Genomic DNA, 15,220 nt, shown 5'->3' with positions numbered 1-15,220 from the left:
GAACTGCAAAGTCAACACACATTTTAATTACAAGCCAAAAGCAATTAAACGTGAGGACAAGCGTCAGTATGCTAATTAAATGGCAGGCTCCCGTGGGAAGAGAAGCTCTTAAATATCACCGCTATCAGTCCAGATTGAGCACTACGAGCTGCCATCGTTCGCACTCACCTGACACATTTTCACCTCTGAGCTGCAGTAGAGTAAACACGGGCTTGACGGAAATCAATTCATTAGGGAAAGTTATTAAAGAGGTGACAGCGTGTGTAATGTGAAGTTAGTAAGAGATTAGAGTTTCCTGTGTTTCCTTGCCTTCTCTTTCTCTCGTTTCATTAGTAAGGTTAGAAATGGTAATGGAGGAGTTTAAGACCAGCAGCGCTTGTTTTTAGATTTTTAAGATGTTTTTAGAAAGCCCAGAAAATATCTTAATGTGTAGATTCAGTAAATCAATGGCAGTCATTACCAGTGTTTCCACTGCTTGAACTGACTGATACAGGAGTTCAGGCCCCTTTAAGAAAACGCTCACGTTTCCGTTTTACATCAGTCAGAAGGCATTTGACTGTTCCCATTTTCTATTATTCCCATGTCTGCCGGAGGGCAGTCTTATCTGTATTCCGGGCTGATAGGTGATAGTGAGTTCGGGATTAAAGTAACTGGAATGAAGGCTGACCCAAGACAACCATCACCAAGAGCTTTACTCTCTTCAGCTTCATGTATTCATATATTAACTTCTTTAACACACCTAATGAATATAATAATTGTTGCAAAATTAATTTAAGCTTTATGCTGGTTTTTACCCTATAAACTATCATATTTGATACATACATTTCTAAAATATGAGAAAACCTTTGGTAAAAAAACCTTTTGTACACAACTTCCAGTATGGTTTTTTCAGCCTTGACCCTTGATTCGGCACAGAGATTGTTCCAGATTGCCTGAATCTTTGGATAATATTATGCACTGTAGATGATGATAACTTCAAACTCTTTTTCAATTTTTCCCTAAGAAACTCCTTTCTGATATTGCTTCATGACTGCCGCAGCATTGGGGGAATTGGTGATCCTCTGCCCATCTTGACTTCTCTTTTTATACTCAATCATGTTGCCAATTGACCTAATAAGTTGCGAATTGGTCCTCCAGCTGCTCCTTATATGTACATTTAACTTTTCCAGCCTCTTATTGCTACCTGTCCCAACTTGGAATGTGTAGCTCTCATGAAATCCAAAATGAGCCAAAATGTTTCACTTTTAACGTTTGATATGTTATCTATATTCTATTGTGAATAAAATATAAGGTTATGAGATTTGTAATTTATTGCATTCCTTTTTTATTCAAAATTTGTACAGTGTCCTAACTTTTTTGGAATCGGGTTTCTACACACCTATAATTGTACATACGTCGCACTTCAGCTTGTGATTCAATATCCTTTTTGCTGTGAAACCAGATTTTTATTAAGTAAACGTAAGAATAACTTTTATATTGAAATTTGATCTGTCAGGCTTTTGAGGAACTTTATTCAGAAGCCCAAATGAAACAAACATATGCAATTTGGTGCAATTGCTTATATTTATATGACCAAAAAGTAAGATGAAAATATGATCATGTAAATCAGATCTTTATAACACTATAGAAGACTACTTACATAAAATGTATTTAAATATCAGTTGTCAATCTATATATAGCAATAATGTCTTAGTAAGACAACATTTAAATGCATTTAAATAAATCCCTCCAGAGTATGAGCTTCATATTCTGGGCCAAAGGTATCAAAAATGATCCAAAACATTAAACTCATTTTATATTTTCTCTAAAGGTTCAATAAACTGTTCCCTTTCATAAAATTAGATTTCTATAACTATAATTTTTTACAGGGTAAATCGTTAGTATGAATTCTTAGATTTTGGGCTATAAATAAACACTGAAATGTCCTCCTGATATGTTCCACTAACCTATCAGACTCATGAGAGAACGTTATTAGAATTCTGCCCTGCAATTCCTTCCTGCCTCACCTGAAGATCCATCCATATGCAGATGGCTAATTTGTAATGTTTACTGAAAAACAGCATGGGGGAACCAGGGAAACTCAATCTTTTTGTCATCCCAGCCGTTCATTCAAAGGTCCCCCAGACACCACCGCCCCAACATCAGTGCCCAATCTGTGTTTGCTTACCCATGAACAGTGGCAGAATTCAGGGAGGGGAGCCCATAAATTCAGGCTCTTTTTTACAGGCCTGGATAGCTAACAAGCTAGCCCGCTAACAAGGAGACTCCAATGGCGAGCCCCTCAACAGATTAGCACCTCATCAGCCTCCCGTGGCTAAGGACAAATATAGCCTTCCCTCCCATAAAATACAATGGGACTGCCGGCGATAAACAACACCCCAGCGGGGGTCCGATTCCCCCTCACTAAACTTCCTGACCTTCCCCTTCTCTCTGGCTCACAGCTGCCTGAGCCACCAAGCCCTGCTCCAGCCCTGTGGCCCAATTGGAGAGTTGTGTGTATTTCAGGTGAGCAAATATTGCCACTTGCTTGAGAGTTCAATGGTTGCCCCCTTCAGAGGTTGCGTATTGCAGTCACTCACTTGCAGGAAGTAGGTGTGAAGCTATGGGAATTCCTCTCAGCACAGCTGGAGTCATCCAATCAGTCCATTCTCGGACTGGCCCTTAGATTTCAGCCTCTTTGTGGATTCTCATTTATCTCTGACGTATGGACCCGCTAGAAAGGGAAAGTGTGATTTCTCTGAAACAGACACTCTTTCGATGGTTGGTTCCATAACGAACAATATCAGAGAACTGACCTAATCAAGCACCTGCTCTTTTTGAGACACTCGATAAGCATTAACAAAAGCACCAGACAAAGGGGTACCAGCCTGGATATTTAGCTCCTAACCTAATGCAAAGACATTTGATGTGACTGAGCTGAATAGGCACTAAATGAGGAGCTTTCACTTTCAGAAAGAACTTAAAACAGTTCCAGTTGCAGCGTCGAACAAATGGAATGCGTTAGTTCTCTTTAGTTAACAGTCAGTTTATTATAATGTGAAATATATTTTTGTCATATTAAAAAGTCTGGTTGTAACCTCAAGCTCATGTCATTTTTAAAATCCTTCACACTCACTGTTCTTCGGTGGTGAAACAAACTCCCAACCTTCATCTGAATCCATTGCAGTCTTTGATCCCAACCCTCCTGGGAGAACTTAATAAACTCTAGCATTTTAGCACAACAACAAAAAAAGAATGAATAATTGAATAAATAAATAAATGATAGCTGTGATTCCATCCAAAGTGGTGAATTTAAACATTTTAATATCTAAATAGGAGCATAGTAGTAAAGTGCAAAAAATATATATCTTTACTTTTTGCCTTTATCTTTAGGGGTATACAATCGTGTGAACTGTGTCCCTTACAAAAAATAAGTATATTTCATGTTCATTTTATTTAAGTAAAGTATATTTTTTAGTATACTTTATGCTGTAAGTAAACTAATATCAATGTACTAGCAGTGAACTAAATTGGCCGACTTTTAGTGTTTTAGGTATAGTTTTAAGTATACTTTAATGTATAGCAGTAGTAAACTTTGAGTACGTACTAGTCAAGTCAAGTCAACTTTATTTATATAGGCCTAGCGCCTTTTACAATGCCAATTTTTTCAAAGCAGCTTCAAAGTGTTAACAGGAAATAATGCCACAGATTTAGATTCAGCTGCTCTGGAGAAAGCTCAATCATAAGCTCATTTTTCATATAGCGACAATGTGGGCAGATCAGTAATTTGTTGATATAGTTAAGTAATTCAATTTATTTGGACATTTAGTTGAAAATGTAGTGTTCCCAACTGAGCAAGCCAAGCCAAAGGTGACAGTGGCAAGAACCCAAAACTTAATGAGGTCCATAATTCATTGTTTTCAGTCACGTGACTGTCGCGGAGGGCAAAACTGCCACAGACCTCCATGGAACTGCAGCACAAGCCTGTCAAATTTCCATCTTAAAACAAAAATATGTGAACAGTATGCACGTTTTGATCCCGCCTGATCCATATACAACACCTGCTGCAGTATTTCAATCACTAAAAACAGCGGGACGTTTTTAAAACGCTTAACGTGAAAAAAACTAGATGGTGAGTTGCATTAATAAGGACTCAGTTAAGCAATGTTTAACGCTAATCTAGGATTTATTGATATGGGTTTCATTTTAAATCGAGTTGTTGCACCACTTTAAACATTTTACTGCATTTTACGCAGTAAAAATTTAAGATTAATTACGCATTAAAACCGTTATAGAGCGGATCAAGCAGACAGAGAGTGAACTGACGACAGGCTAAGGAAACTGCTTTAGTGCAACCCACCCTTAAAGGGCCTTATGTACTATAACAGTGATATTTAAAGATCAAATTCAGTTTACATCTTTTTGATGGTGCATACTATATACAGGCGAGTAGATGAGCTAAGAATACATGCAACGCGTTTTCTTTATAATGGGTTTCGATGTGGAAAACACCTAACGAGAAACCTCGTGCTGCTATACCTGTGTTCATCTCCTTTCCTGTACATCTATGCCTGCATTAATTTTCTGTGTTCCTCTGCTTTTACTGTACATATGCAACATCAGTACGGTGTATATTGAATTTGGTAGTTTAATATCACTGGCTAACTGCTTTAATACTGACTACAAACCTGGCAAAAATGACTGGTTGGCAATGGAGGAGAGCCTTGTTTTGTCCTCCAGATGGGCGTTCCTATGAGTGTGTGACGACACGAGAAAACATGGATAGAAAAAAAAAACTTGGGAGAAAGCAGGCTCAGTTTACAACTGTGTTTTTATCATTTGTACTGAAGCTATACTACAAGTGAACTTGTATACAATACTTTACTGGTTAAATACTATTTTAAATACTAAATACTGCTAGTACACTTTGAAATATTTTCTCAGTAAACTAAGCTCATTCATGTAAACGGAGCTATGCGGAATAAAGGTACGTTCACACTAAACGCGAATAGAGCGTCTGGGGCGAACGATTTCCATGTTAAGTCAATGGAAAGGCGCGTTGACGCGTATCTGGAGGTCCTCGAAAAGTGGCGTGATAGACGCATTTGCGCGACGCGATGGACGCGTCCAGTTTGCGCGAATAAGGCGAATTTGAAGCGAATTGAGCGTCTTGCACGATATGCGCGAGTGGTGCTTTTTGTGCTTTCATGTGTTTGAAGCGAATTCGCTTCTACACCCTAGTTAAAAAATTTGAACTTTGGCGTCAATTCGCGCCGCTTTAACCAATGAGGAGCCTGCTTACTGCTGTCACGTGGTAAAGTGACGTGATAAACCCTGCATATAATTAAAAAAATACTGATATTTTGTCACTAAATGTAGTTTTAATGCTTTTCAGTTGATAATGTAGTTGTTTAAAGCTAAAATATGTGGTTTACCTATAAAGACAGTGCCTATTTAAAAAGAACACTCTTGCGTTCTTGTAGTTGTGAGATCCTGCGATCTCCAGGCGCTCAGCGCTCGTTAACCCCAGCGAGAGCAGCCTTTCCTCGGCCAGTCCTTCTGGTGTTTGCCGCTCGGATGTCTATGTAGAGGCTAAACATGACATATACTTCGTCTTGTGTACATCTAATGGGCGATCTTTGGTCCAATTAATCTATTGTTGCCTACCAAATCATTTTGACTAAGGGGAAAGTGAAGTTTCATAACTTTATATTTTATTTAAATGTACATCCAGTGAAGATAATCCAGGTAGTGCATTGGCTGAACTACGTGTGGCTGTTAATGCTTAATATATTTCACCTGGAGTGCCTTTATCGCGCGTCTATTTCGTTTTAAATGCTCGATTTCTACGCACGTTCAATTAGCTGCGGACGCGCAAATGGATTCAAAATGTTCACACGTCAAACTAGACGCGGTAGACACGATTTTGATCAATTCGCGTTTGGTCAACTTCTCAAATGAATTACTATGAAAGTTAAGCTTCCAAAGGCATGAACTGAAAACGCCTCAGACTGAACACGTGCTGTAAGTCTATATGCCGTAGCCGCGATTACCTCAGCTCTCATCACGAGATCTCATTCAGCTCATTCATCACGATGAATGTAATCTGACTCCTGCAGCGTTTGGGCCGTCACAATCCCTCAGCGGCTAAATCACATTATATTGAACAGACACGTTCAGTGTTTAATCGTAGGGCCTGTTCTCCAACTGAACTGATTTTATGAAAATGAACGCGGAGCAAGCAAGAGCAAGCAAGAGGCATTTATTTGTCATTTGCATAGTTAACACGAGGCTCAGGCATACAGTGACAATAACAAGACATAAGACATAGACGTACATGGAAAGCACTGAGGTTCTTGAGTGACTACAGTACCCATAGACAGAAAGACATGGAGAGAGCATAATATGCCCATAAGTGCAAGTAACAGGTACAATAAAGGTAATTAAAAGGTAGAGTTATAGTGTACATAAGAAGTCCTGAGGTAATATATTATGATTACTGGGGTAGAACGGTGTCTAAAATGTCTTTGTAAAGTGACTTAAAGCTACATGGAGGAAAATTAAAGTGCCAGTGCAGATGCAATAAATAAACTTAAGAGCAGCATACATGCAGATGTATTCCGGAGTAGAGCAATGTCCAAAGTCATTGTAGAGTGTCACAGAGTAACATGAAGGAATATAAAAAAATAAAAAAATATTACAAAAAAGTGGCAGTGCAAGTACAATGAAAGTAGACATAAGAGCAGCATGTATTCTGGTTTTTAGATGGAGGACTGATAACTGATTGTTAAGTAGTCTGATGGCTTGAAGATAGAAGCTGTTGTTAAGTCTGGTTGTCCGTGAACGGATGGATCGGAAACGTCTGCCAGATGGCAGTATGGAAACAGGTGATGAGCAGGGTGAGTGCAGTCCTTGATGATGCTGCGAGCCTTTCTCAAGCAGCGAGTTTGATAGATTTCCTTTAAGGCTGGAAGTTGGTCCAGTGATGAGCTCTGCTGTTCTCACCACTCGCTGAAGAGCTTTGCGGTCCAAAGAAGAGCAGTTGCCGTGCCATACAGTGATGCAGCTGGTCAGAATGCTCTCTATAGTGCAGCGGTAGAAGTTTGACATGATGTTAGAGGAGATGCCAAACCTCTTCAGTCTCCGCAGGAAGTAGAGACGCTGACGGGCTGTTGAGGGAAAGTGATCCAGTAATCTAGTAGTGGTGGCTTTGGGAGTGGCCTCGTAGGGCAGCGAAGAATTCTGGGAATTGCTGTCTTTCATCCCCATGAGGCAAAAATACATTTTCTGTCTTTTCTCAGTCCAGAAGGCCCCGAATTCAAAAATAATTTTACATTTCTGCTACATTATTGACCCAATTTAAATACAGATTCATATTCCCAGCAATGATGTATCCCTTTAATTTGTAATTATACATACCTCCGTGCCAGTTTTGTATTTTAATTTATGTTAATGCAATACATATATGCTACTACATTTGTTTTTCAAGTGTTTATTTCATTAAACTAACCACAAATCATATCATAAAAACTCAATAATATCAAGAATAAACACATCAATAAGTGTACATTATTGTGTGTATGTTTTCATATTTGTACTGTATGTATGTATTTTTTGGGGGGGATAATTCAAAAATGTATTACCTGGAACTGGGGAAGGTGGAGGATTTCTGAAAGCACTGCAACTGCTAAAGCAAATGCTGTCCAATTATTTGAAGGTTGAGCAGCGAGCTCATAGGCTACTGATACAGCAGGAACCAATCAGCTGTGCCCTACAGACAGAACATGTACACACAAGGCACTATGAAAGTATTTATATTTATTAAAGGTGTCATGAACTGGCTTTTTTTAATTTTGTTATACTGTTGTCTGAGGTCAACTAATGACGTTTGTGTGGTTTTTACATTCAAAAACATCATAACTAATCAGTAATAGGCTATTTTCTACACTGGTTTTGAGGCTTTCTCCTGAACGCTGGGTTTTGATGGGTTTGACTCACTGGAGACTTGGAAGTAAACGCCCACAGCTAGGATTGGAGAAGATTTGCATATTTAATGAGCTTCAGCTCCTGTCAGGTCAGTTCACATGAGGGAGGGGTTTATTTGAAAGCGGCAACCGGGATTCTCTCACAGGGCTCGTAACCATTTATCAAACAAACACAATGATTAATTTCTCATCCACCTGTGATTGAGTGGAATATTATTTCTGTATTACATGGCCCCGCACGATCTGTGGATATAAGTGCGAACACACACACACACACACATGTGCGCGCACACCCAGATCAAGAAAATTATATATAAAAGGTATAACAGCTTCTCTTGCCTTATGTGCCATTTTCCTCAAAAAAACATGGAGTAAGCACCTTTGGCAATAAAATGATTCTAAATGAGAATATCACTGTAAGGTCCGGCATGCTTTGTTTATAGCTCCTTGCGTTAAGGCGTTGCGTTAAGTTCCTTTGTCTGGAACGTTACAAAGTCGTGAGTCGTGGTTTGAAGTCGTAACTTACGGGCTCAAAAACCTGCCTGAAGCGCAGCATAAATCCTGGGATGTAAAAGTGCCCATAGTCAGAGAAACACCAGTCAGTTGGAAAGAAATAAAGGGAAGGTTTTATATTGGCTTTATATTCAGTGATGAGGCCTCTACACTTTTAAAAGTAAAGCTTATTTATTGGCATCGATGGTTCCATGAAGAATGTCTTTCCATTGCACAAGGTTCTTTACGGTGGAAAAAGGTTCTTTTAACTACTAAAATATTCTAGAATGGTTATTTGGGAAAGCTGAAATGGTTCTTCTGTGGCACCCTTGTTGGAGCCTTTATATCAAGATTATAGCAAGTAAGAATCAATCAGTTAACAAAATCAGAATATTTGTTCACATTAGATGCATCTACAGAAATCCACAGCCAAATGTCAACCTGTCACCAAAAGCAGCAGCATGTGACGTGAGGACAGCCAGCACAGAACGGCGGCGCTCAGACAATGCATTCCAACAAGACGTCACGTCAAAGACACACAGCTGGAGAGGGCTATACCTCTGCGGTCAATCAAAGCCCCAGATAGGCTGCTCTAGAGGGGGTGTCCATGAAAAAGACCCTCCTCGACTGCAATCAGCTCTCTCACACCTCAAATGAATCTGCTCCCTGATCCTGTTTACTCTTTGTGTGTTTGCTTGTTTGTTGGTTTGTTTGTTTGCTATAATGCCTGTCGATGCCTTGCATTGTGAAGGCAGACAGCAGCTAGACGACGCTCCACATGGACCACCCTTGGAGTGGCTGAGGAATGCTGATGCTAGGCCGAATTATACTTAGATCATGGTGGTTAAATATGCGTCCATGTTTGATCGGAAGCAGAGCTCTGGAATGAAAAGAAGGTTATAGCATACACAGAGTAACTCACAAATCCCATACTTTAAGATAATCTGACAGACTTTTTTTTTTTTTGTATTGCTATAGAGCAGGTTACACTGATATTTGGGCCAGGGATGTCATAAAGGTGAAGTTTATTCATCAGAATACAGTGGAAACGCCAGTATTTTAAGACATGTAAGTTATGTTTGACATTTAAAAGAGTTTCTGCTGTACTGAGTGTGTTAGGTTAAGTTGTGGGTGGCTATGACATACACCATTAAGGCATAATATATTATGATATTATAATATTGTGTTGGTCCCCCATTTGCTGCCAAAACAGCCTTGACCCGTCGAGGCATGGACTCCACTAGACTCCTGTGGCCTGTTGCACAAAGCTGGTTTCAGTTGCTTCCCAGGTAAGTTCAAGATTAGTTTGAGCAAACTCTAGTTTTTCGGGCTCAATAAGATGGATTGGTTTTTAGCAGTGTTCATCACCATGATAACTTACGCTGCATAGCTGCTCTGGAGCAGGTTTAATTCTGGGTTAGTGATTGCAAACCCAAACTGGACCAATCAGCTGCAAAGACAATAAAGCCTTTATTATAGTCATGTGTTAGCACTTTCGGCGGTGGACAGGGGTCATCATGGGCATTTTGACTGGTCTGAGGCTTTGCAGCCCAATACGCGACAAACTGCGATGCTCTGTGTATTCTGACACCTTTCTATCAGAACCAGCATTAACTTCTTGAGCAGTTTGAGCTCCAGTAGCTCGTCTGTTTGATCGGACCACACAGGCCACCCTTCGCTTCCCACGTGCATCAGTGAGCCTTGGCCACCCATGACCCTGTCTCCGGTTCACCACTGTTCTTTCCTTAGAGCACATTTGACAGATACTGACCACTGCAGACCGGGAACACCCCATAAGAGCTGCAGTTTTGGAGATGCTCTGACCCAGTCGTCTGGCTATCACAATTTGGCCCTCGTCAAAAGGATATAATGTTCACTTGCTGCCTAATATATCCCACCCACTAACAGGTGCCGGGATGAAGAGATAATCCAATGCTATTTTACAAAGTATTTGTACGAGGTGGCTAATCCGTACAAATTTGCACAACCTCACTTGTATGAATTTGTATGATTTCTCTATACAGCAGTGGTGGACAGGTTTTAGGGACGGGGTTAGGGGAAGTCATTCATACGAAATCATACGACTTAACCTCGTAAAAAATACGTACGAATTGCCGTAAGATACACTGTAAAAAAAAAAAAAAAAATCAACATAGGTTTTTACATTGCTTTAACTCATTAAAATAAGTTTGCCGATTTTCAAAAAAAAAAAAAAAAAAGTAAGTTATACGAGATTTAACTCATTTAAAAAAAAAAAAAAAGTCAGTTTAACAAAAAAATTCAACATCCAAGCTGAACGTACTTAGATACACTTAAAAAAAAGTCAGCCTGAAATTTTCAGCTTAGTTTATGTTAAACTGGTTTTAAAAAATGAGCTGCATCTTGTATAACTTTATTTTGTATAATTTGCATTTTGTATAATTTTTTTTTTTTTACAGTTTTCACCTCACCTGTCAGTGGTAATAATGATCAGTGTATATATTCACCATATGAGCAATGACTTGTATCAGATAATATCTTACTTGTTCATTAAATTTGCATGTTAAACATGCTATTAATTTTACTTAAAATACATAGGCTTAATTGGTTTCAGGGCCACCACTCAATTATGTTAACCCTCTAAAATTCCATTTAAAAAACAATAATAATAATAATAGTCAACAAAAAATATTAAATAAATTTTAGTATTATGCCCTCCAGCCAATAAAGTTCTATGTTCCATTATCATGTGTTAGGTCACAAAGCTGTCAAGGCTCTATTGTAAACGGTTATTTTAAAATAGAAAAATAAAATATACATATAAATTACATTTTAAAAATATGTTATTCTACATCCAAATGTGTTTTCTAAAGTTTTTAGTTGCACATTTTGTAATATCAAAGACTAGAAAATCTGTGCATCATGCATAAATGTCAAAGTCCTTATTTTCATACATATTGTTCAGTGCTGGCAGCTTAAGGTTGATGTTAGTAAGTTTCATAAAAAGTAGAGAGAAAAAGCTGTACCTTTTCCGGAAAGTATTGATGAGAGTTATGGCAGGGCATCAGAAAAAAAAAGTCATATTAAGAAAGGAAAAAGTTGAAGATCAAGGAGGATGTTTTTGAAACTCTGTGTTTATGCTACATACAGTTTGATGGTTGACCATAATAGTAATCAATTCAAAAAGAATAATGCAAACTACTGTGTTAAATATTTTTTGGAGTATATTATTCAATAATTTACAGTAAAACCTATAGCTGATGTTATCAACCCCAGACTGCACCTATAGCTGATGTTATCAACCCCAGACTGACCCTATAGCTGATGTTATCAACCCCAGACTGCACCTATAGCTGATGTTATCAACCCCAGACTGACCCTATAGCTGATGTTATCAACCCCAGACTGACCCTATAGCTGATGTTATCAACCCCAGACTGCACCTATAGCTGATGTTATCAACCCCAGACTGCACCTATAGCTGATGTTATCAACCCCAGACTGACCCTATAGCTGATGTTATCAACCCCAGACTGACCCTATAGCTGATGTTATCAACCCCAGACTGCACCTATAGCTGATGTTATCAACCCCAGACTGCACCTATAGCTGATGTTATCAACCCCAGACTGCACCTATAGCTGATGTTATCAACCCCAGACTGACCCTATAGCTGATGTTATCAACCCCAGACTGACCCTATAGCTGATGTTATCAACCCCAGACTGCACCTATAGCTGATGTTATCAACCCCAGACTGACCCTATAGCTGATGTTATCAACCCCAGACTGACCCTATAGCTGATGTTATCAACCCCAGACTGACCCTATAGCTGATGTTATCAACCCCAGACTGCACCTATAGTTGATGTTATACAGCAACCCCAGACTGCACCTATAGCTGATGTTATACAGCAACCCCAGACTGCACCTATAGCTGATGTTATACAGCAACCCCAGACTGCACCTATAGCTGATGTTATCAACCGCAGACTGACCATATAGCTGATGTTATCAACCCCAGACTGCACCTATAGCTGATGTTAAACAGCAACCCCAGACTGCACCTATAGCTGATGTTATCAACCCCAGACTGACCCTATAGCTGATGTTATCAACCCCAGTCTGCACCTATAGCTGATGTTATCAACCCCAGACTGACCCTATAGCTGATGTTATCAACCCCAGACTGACCCTATAGCTGATGTTATCAACCCCAGACTGCACCTATAGTTGATGTTATACAGCAACCCCAGACTGCACCTATAGCTGATGTTATACAGCAACCCCAGACTGCACCTATAGCTGATGTTATACAGCAACCCCAGACTGCACCTATAGCTGATGTTATACAGCAACCCCAGACTGCACCTATAGCTGATGTTATACAGCAACCCCAGATTGCACCTATAGCTGATGTTATAGAGCAACCCCAGACTGACCCTATAGCTGATGTTATCAACCCCAGACTGCACCTATAGCTGATGTTATACAGCAACCCCAGACTGCACCTATAGCTGATGTTATACAGCAACCCCAGACTGACCCTATAGCTGATGTTATCAACCCCAGTCTGCACCTATAGCTGATGTTATCAACCCCAGTCTGACCCTATAGCTGATGTTATCAAGCCCAGACTGACCCTAGAGCTGATGTTATCAACCCCAGACTGCACCTAGAGCTGAGCTTTTTCTTCATGATCTGTTAAACCAAAAATGTTCGAGATATATTTGTCTAGCAATCTGAAACTCCAAGTGTTCCTCATTTGAGTGAATTTAAAGGAATTATTGTTTTGAATTATTTTTACATAGTTTTATTTGTATTATTATTTTTAGTTTTTTTTGCATCACTACCCCCAATGTTCATATACACTGATCAGACATAAGATTATGACCACCTTCCTAATATTGTGTTGGTCCCCCTTTTGCTGCCAAACCAGCCCTGACCCGTCAAGGCAGTGATTCGATTAGACCCCTGAAGGTGTGCTGTGGTATCTGACACCAAGATCTAAGCAGCAGATCCTTTAAGTCCTGTAAGTTGTGAGGTGGATTGTACTTTTGTTCAGCACATCCCACAGATGCTCGATTGGATTGAGATCTGGGGAATTTAGATTCAAGTCAAATCCTAAAACTCAATGTGCTCCTCAAACCATCCCTGAACCATTTTTGCTTTGTGCCAGAGCGCATTATCCTGCTGAAAGAGCCACAGCCATCAGGGAATAGCGATTTCCATGAGAGGGTGTACATGGTCTGCAAGAGTCCTTAGGTGGTACGTGTCAAAGTAACATGCACATGGATGGCAGGACCCAAGGTTTCCAGCAGAACATTGCCCAAAGCATCACACTGCCTCTGCTGGATAGCCTTCTTCTCATAGTGCATCATGGTGCCATCTGTTCCCCAGGTCCGTGATGTAAAAGAAAAGATGATTCATCAGACCAGGCCACCTTCTTCCATTGCTCCGTGGTCCAGTTCTGATGCTTACATGCCCACTGTTGGTGCTTTCACACGGGTCAGCCATCATATGCATCAGTAAGCCTTGGCCACCCATGACCCTGTCTCCGGTTCTCCACTGTTCCTTCCTTGGAGCACTTTTGACAGATACTGACCACTGCAGACCGGGAACAACCTACAAGAGCTAAAGGTTTGGAGATGCTCTGACCCAGTCGTCTAGCCATCACAAATTGGCCCTCGTCAAACTCGCTCAAATCCTTACGCTTGCCCATTTTTCCTGCTTCTAACACATCAACTTTGAGGACTAAATGTTAAATGTTCACTTGTTTCCTAATATATTACCACACATTAACTGCCGCTGTGATGGAGAGAAAATCAGTGTTACTTACATCACATGTCAGTGGTCATAATGTTATGCCTGATCGGTGTACATGACCTGTATGTTTACTATGGTACGCAATACACAACGTGCATTAATCTGGTAATACATTTTTCATTTTCCACGTAACAAAACGTTACCCAAATTTTAAACACAGTGTCCATGTACATGTTTATATGCAAGTATAGCAAGTCATATAGAAATCATGAGCACAATTAACAGCTGCACAAAGGAACACTCTTCTTTTTTCATTACAACTTATTCCCAACACAATGAAGTCTATAACAGAGTAAGAAAGATTATTATGAAATGTATTAAACATTATATCCTTGTCACATTCAGAGTTGAATAAAAGATACAGCAACTAAATAATCTTACTCTTTAGTAAATAAAAATGTGTTTTTATTATTTATAACACGTGTATCCCTACATATTTTTTATTGTTGTTGTTTTTTAAATTATTATTATTATTCATTGTATCGTTTATTAGGTTTATTGCTTATTTAACTTGTTTTAATGAGCATCTGCAATAACGGTCTGAAATGAAACCGGAACCGAAATTCAGAGAGAAAGAGCGCACGAGAGAGAAGGCAGCTATAGTATATATAATCTGCAACGTTACACCGTCCGGATTCGAACCTGCGCACAACGGCCCAGGCAAAATGAACATTGTAGCCTAATAATGAGAATATAGGCCTACACCACACCGACGCCATGCCCATATACTGTTTGCTCTGAAGTCTATGATATGAGTGCCCTCTAGTGACGTGAAAATAAAATTACAGACCCGGGTCAGTCCGACCCTTCCAATAAGAATACATAGGCCTATGGTTGCAGAAAAAGAAGAAGAAAAGTTCGTTTGTATTGCAGTGAGGTTTAACTATATCCGTCTATTTGGTAATTATTAGCTTTTTATATATTAGTAATATATTGCGCACCACATCACTTTAAAATGA

Source organism: Pseudorasbora parva, chromosome 10 (genome assembly GCF_024679245.1).
Source record: "Pseudorasbora parva isolate DD20220531a chromosome 10, ASM2467924v1, whole genome shotgun sequence".
Lineage (NCBI taxonomy): Eukaryota > Metazoa > Chordata > Actinopteri > Cypriniformes > Gobionidae > Pseudorasbora > Pseudorasbora parva.
Note: the sequence above shows the minus strand (reverse complement) of the source record.